Source organism: Anabrus simplex, chromosome 1 (genome assembly GCF_040414725.1).
Source record: "Anabrus simplex isolate iqAnaSimp1 chromosome 1, ASM4041472v1, whole genome shotgun sequence".
Taxonomy (NCBI): Eukaryota; Metazoa; Arthropoda; class Insecta; order Orthoptera; family Tettigoniidae; genus Anabrus; species Anabrus simplex.
The window spans coordinates 682,702,440-682,708,439 of NC_090265.1; positions in this window are offsets into that span (position 1 = coordinate 682,702,440).

A 6,000-nucleotide genomic window follows, 5' to 3' on the forward strand; every position below is an offset into this window, starting at 1 on the left:
TGACTATATCATTGCCGTAGCGATCGGTGGTTGGACAACCCCCATGCTGTGGAGTGAGCGTTGAAGTCTCCACAGATGATCTGTGGGGGAGGAAGTTGCGACATGATTTCTTGCCAAATATCCAAGGTGACTGCTGTTCTCGGTGGGCAATATCCAGATGCTATCGTAAGAGTTCTAGAAGGTAGTTGTATACTAGCTGCAATCAGTTGAAATGGCGATGGTACACTGCGTTGGATAGTTAGCTGTTTGTAAGATAACGTCGTGTGTACCAGAATAGCAACGCCACCATATCCATCATCACGGTCTTCCCTTAAAATGCTATAGTTGCGAAAATGTATATATATTTGAGGTTTGAACCATGTTTCTGACAGGACAACAACGTGAGGGTTTATATTGTGAAGTGTATTATCTAGACTCTCTTTGTTTGAAATAGCCGATCGTGCATTCCATTGAAGAATTTTAAATGCCATTATGAGCTTGGAAAATCTGCCGCAGAATATACTTGTTCGCCATGGGTTGTAGAGAGTCAGATGGTTGAGACGAAAATAGTTGGATCAGTAAAGTAGCCATGTCCCAGATAGTGCGATTATGGATGCGTTTTGGCTTTGAATCTCACGCTGTAGAACACCTCTGTTCGAGATCACCGACCGGCCGTTCCACTGTAAGATTTTAAAGGCCATTTTCAGAGGCGAAAATATTGGTAATCATGTCGCGGATTGCTGTTGGATGAATGTTGCTGGATGCTGAAGATTGGAGCTGACCTACGATGAGCATAATAATATTGAATATATGCTCAATGAGTTGTTCGTTGTTTTGAGCAGGATTTGATGTTACGCGATGGGGTTGGGGAGGGTAGGGATTGTACGTAATCGGAGTAACAGGTAAATGTGGAGGAATATGGGCCAGTTGAGAAATTGGGGGGAAATGGGGTTTAAAAGGTTGTACCGGACTTCTTGACGAGTTTACAGGAACTGAAATTTCACGCTGAGAGGCGAGTGGATGGTCGAGTTGTTGGTTAAATGTTGAATGGGGAGAGATCTGTTGTGTGATATTCCATGGGGCATCTTCCTTCATTGGTGGCTCTGCTGTAACCCTTGGTTTCAAGGGCTCATGTTGTCTTGGAAAGTTTCTTGCTGTTGACATGTTAGAGGTTGCAGAAATATTAGGTAGCGGGGGAAATTCCACCTGATTTTGATAATTAACTGGTGGGCGTGACGCTGAGTCCGCGTACGCTCTGTTGTTATAAATATCAAGCGCAGCCACTTGAGAGATATTGTTAAATGCCATAAGTTCCCGAACAGAAATCCACTTTTTATATTCTGTGCAGTTTTTATCAGTGGAGAGATGAGCTCCTTCGCAGTGAATACAACAGGGAGTAATTAAATCTGAACACTGACTAATATCGTGAGGCCCTGAGCAACGGCTACAGCGTTGAGCACTTCGGCATTGCAGGCTATAGTGATTGAATCTCAGGCATCGTTCACATAATCGCACAGACATCACAAATGGTTGCACTGGGCACCTAGTTCCGAGTAAGTGGATATATGCTGGCAGTTGTTGTGCCCGAAAAGTTAACAGACAAACTGGGATAGGCCTTCTCTCCCCGCGAATAACCTTAGTGAAGCGCTTTACACGAACAACTGGTAACGGGGTTTGTATCTCCCGTAATATTTCATCTTCACTAAGTGAGGGGTCGACGTTTTTAATTAAACCTTGTCTTTGAATAACACTAGACGGAATGTAAGTTTCTAGATTTTGTTTACGAAAAAATTCTGTTTCCACTAGTTGATTCGCCACTGCTCCTGAAGTGGTTTCAACTCGAAGTCTGTTTCGCCCTATGGGTTTTATGTCCAGGATGTTTTGACGGCAAACGACCTGCTCGTTAAATAAAAGCCTACCAAGCGCCATTGGATGGAGACTACCCACGTCTTTGTTTACACTTTCGACGATAACAACGAAAGGGCCATGATCATTGGGATTGTATCTATTTTCGCTGCTATTGCGATATATAACTCTTTGATTAGTGTTGGGCTGATTTACAGATGAGGATAAAGTATTTATTTCTCCCACATCTGCACCATTAGAACTATTCGTGGTATGAGTTGAACCGGAACTGTTTGTGACATCAAGGATCATGTCAGACTCCTCAGTAGGACGGGGTTCACTTCCACTAGGACGCATTTTTTTGCACTGGGGATTGAATTCACTTAAAAATTCAGAGTCAGAATTACCTGATTTGATGGCTGGTTGTGCTGATGCAATGGATACTGGAACCTAACCTCTTTGAAGTAATGCGGCTGATGCTCCTTGCATCTCTGTTGAGTAGGTGTTGACAGGTTGTTGAGTCGACAGAAGTTGATGTGGATTCGGAGGAATTTTAGCATTTAAAGTAAAGTCTGGAATCATTGATGGAGAGTTGCTGTAGCATGCTTGTAAGCCAGCGTTAATTACCTGACCCGTGCAAGGAGGATCGTTCATGATGCACTCACATAAACACACACAAAAGGAATTTTCAAACTGCAGTTATTCTATTTACTGCAGTTGAGATGATAGTAATTCCTTAAATTCGCGTAACTTCTACTTTCCCGTGAAAATGGATTAATATTCTTCAAGCTTTCTATTATTTCGTTTGCAGAAAATGAAACTTCTCTCTTCTACAACTCCAAGGAATAATGGCCCTCTTGCGCTTCGCTTCTTGTACAGTCTTAACAGTTTTTGCTACAGCATTAGTGCTACCCAGCAAAGATCCTAAAGCTGCTAGTCTAGCGAACAGCGCTGTAAGAAATCCACCTCGTTTTGGTACAGGAATAATTCGAGCACGTTTGGAAAACATTGTTTTACTCTTAGGATAAATTCTCGCCCTTGTTGCGCGTAGTGTCTTAGTCATGGCTACTCGCGGATTGTATTTCCCTCGAATTGTTTTTTCTTGTAGCCTTTACAACTTGTTACCGTCCAACAGTTTTAGTTCTTCATAACGTTAGGATATCGCGTTTCACCATTCTATACACGACTTCTCTCGTCAAGAGCGATTTAAGAATTGACAGTTACTTGTTTCATTTGATACTTTGTTATTCAGTTACCATGAAAATTATAAAGCAACAAGTCACGCTACCTGTTAGTGGCATAGTGCCACATCTCTTACCCAGTTCTGTTACAACTACACAAAGACATCGTGGAACATTATTTCCTTCTACAATTCGATGTATTATTACTGGACCATCGAGATACGGCAATACAGATCTTTTACTCACTCATTGCCTCTTTAAATGGCATGCGCTTTCAGAATATTTACGTTTTCGCAAAGTCACTCTACCAACCACTGAATACTCTTCTACAAATTGTAATGCAGGAACAGGTGAAAGCTGATCGTGAGCATGTACCGCCACCACATGATGTGCTTCCTAATTCTCTTATGATCTTTGACGATGTCGCTACAAAACAGCAAGATGTTATTCGTGCATACTTCAGTATGGGACGTCATATATCCAAACCTGTTATCGTGTGCCTAAGCAGTTGACACGTGACAAGGGATTATAATCCATGCTCGAAACAATATTCGACACAAAATTTAAACAGCGTAAACGTATTCAAGCAGATACTGATTTCCTTTTGAAAACGCAACTCGGTACATCACTAAAAGAAATATTTAATTTTACTTCACCATCAAAGTCTCATACAAGTTATGTTTCTATGCAAACATAAAGAGAAGCGAGAACAAGGAAAGCCTGAAGAAGAAGAAGAGAAGCAGGATGAGGAAGAGGAGAAGCAGGATAGGGATGAATAAGAGGATGAGGAAGAAGAACTTGACGATACTTCACCTAAGCGAGTGAAAAACTCACACTCAGCGACCTGATGACAATAGAAAAATTCAAGGCCCGATATCTCAAGAGAATACTAGGCACTGGGAAGTCAGCCCCTTCAAGGTTAACATATGTTCTAACCAAGGAGGACTACTTCATTGACGATATCAAAACACAGTTTTGTCTACCAAACACCAAGCCCTACGAGAATGCACGCCAAACTTTAAACGAGAAAAGGAATGCTATTTGGTCCGACTTCTATTCTACGGACGCTATAATGACGGAAGAGTGGAAGCAAGCAAATTACGAGCTACGGCACGTAATTACACGTTACGCCACTCATGAATTTCACCACAGATTCTGCCAAACCAAAAACTTCCACCAGCCGAACGAAGACTGTATATGTAACCTGTGCAACGATCATTGTGAAAGATACCATGCACAAAACTGCAAAATGAGGACAACCTCAATAATAAGAATGGCATTAGCATAGTTGACCATCTGTACAAAAACTGTTTTTGCAAATTGTGCGCTTTTCATTTAATAATAATTATTTCTGAAACACCCAGTGGCGGCCGGTCAATACGTGCTACCGGGCTCCAGCACGTAGCTTGGAACTGTAAGGAATTAATTATATTCAGTACAATTATCCTGGTGCCTTTTCTTTGTTTTGAGTACGGTATGAATTCGTGTTTTGTGAAAATCAGAGAGAGATCTGTCGAACAACTAGCGCCGTTCTCCCGGGGAACCTGGCTCGTGCTCACGTGAAATGAGCTCTGGCGTGTAGCCTGAAGGAAGCAGTACGCAGGCGCAGCCAAGCTTGGAACACTCCCCCTAACCGGTGGAGTATGGAGTCAACCGGGATCAACTTTCACTGATCCCGTCTATAGTTACTTTTTCTTCCGCAAGGGGATAGAAATGCTCGATGCCTCTTGCTACCCTGATGATGAACGTGATAAGCGATTCTGCCACTAGAGAGTAGCATCGTCTGGGCTCAAAGGTAAAGCGTAACTGGGGGCCAGGGAGTAAAGAATACAGGGAGCTGCCCGCTACACTACTCTCTGTGGCTATCGCTTGAAGCCAAAGGGCACGCCCCACATGGTTACCAAAACATGGTAGTTCTTACGTTGTGGATATATACAAACTAAGACATTTTCTCCGGAGTAGGGAAACTTCGAATCGCTCAATTAAGTAGAATCGTTTCAAAATAACACGGCGATTAACTGTAACAAAATTTTCTAGCAAACAGACTTATTAACCCACAACCTCCCACTGGTGTCCGGCTGGCCATTTTTGTCCCACTGGTGTCCGGCTGGCCATTTTTGTTCTGTACTTAACATCTATTCAACACGTACTACATGTACGTAACACGACCTAATACGTTTAATTAATTTCGTGTGGCTATTACTAGCCGAGTGCAGCCCTTGTAAGGCAGACCCTCCGATGAGGGTGGGCGGCATCTGCCATGTGTAGGTAACTGCGTGTTATTGTGGTGGAGGATAGTGTTATGTGTGGTGTGTGAGTTGCAGGGATGTTGGGGACAGCACAAACACCCAGCCCCCGGGCCATTGGAATTAACCAATGAAGGTTAAAATCCCCGACCCGGCCGGGAATCGAACCCGGGACCCTCTGAACCGAAGGCCAGTACGCTGACCATTCAGCCAACGAGTCGGACACCTAATACGTTGAAAGTCTGTTTCGATTACAATGCGGTCGTGAAAATTCAATATTCATAGACTTATTAATGCTTTTTTTTACTAAGCTCTAAGGAAGCGTTTCTCATGACCCGCAGCCTTAAATCTACCCTCTAGCTAGTTGATTATCGGTATATAAATCCAGTATATTAAAAACAGTAGATGCAAATCTTCACCAGATATCAGTAAAGATAAGGAGTAGGCTATTAATAATGGCATACCGCAATCTGAATGCTTTAGGGGAATGCGCAATAAATCTCCAAACTGAGCTTAGCAACATTCTTTACTACATATTTTGGAGTGGTGGTGGAGGTGATTATTGTTTTAATAAGAAGTAAAAAACCATCAAGTAAACCATCTTCTGACACAAGTGGAAACAATGCAGGACTCAGCTAAGGGCCCCTTGGACGCCAACACACACTCCGAAGGTAAGAGACATTTAGGCCATTAATCGCCTTTTACGACACGTGGTGGTGATTATTGTTTTAAGAGGGAATACAACTAGG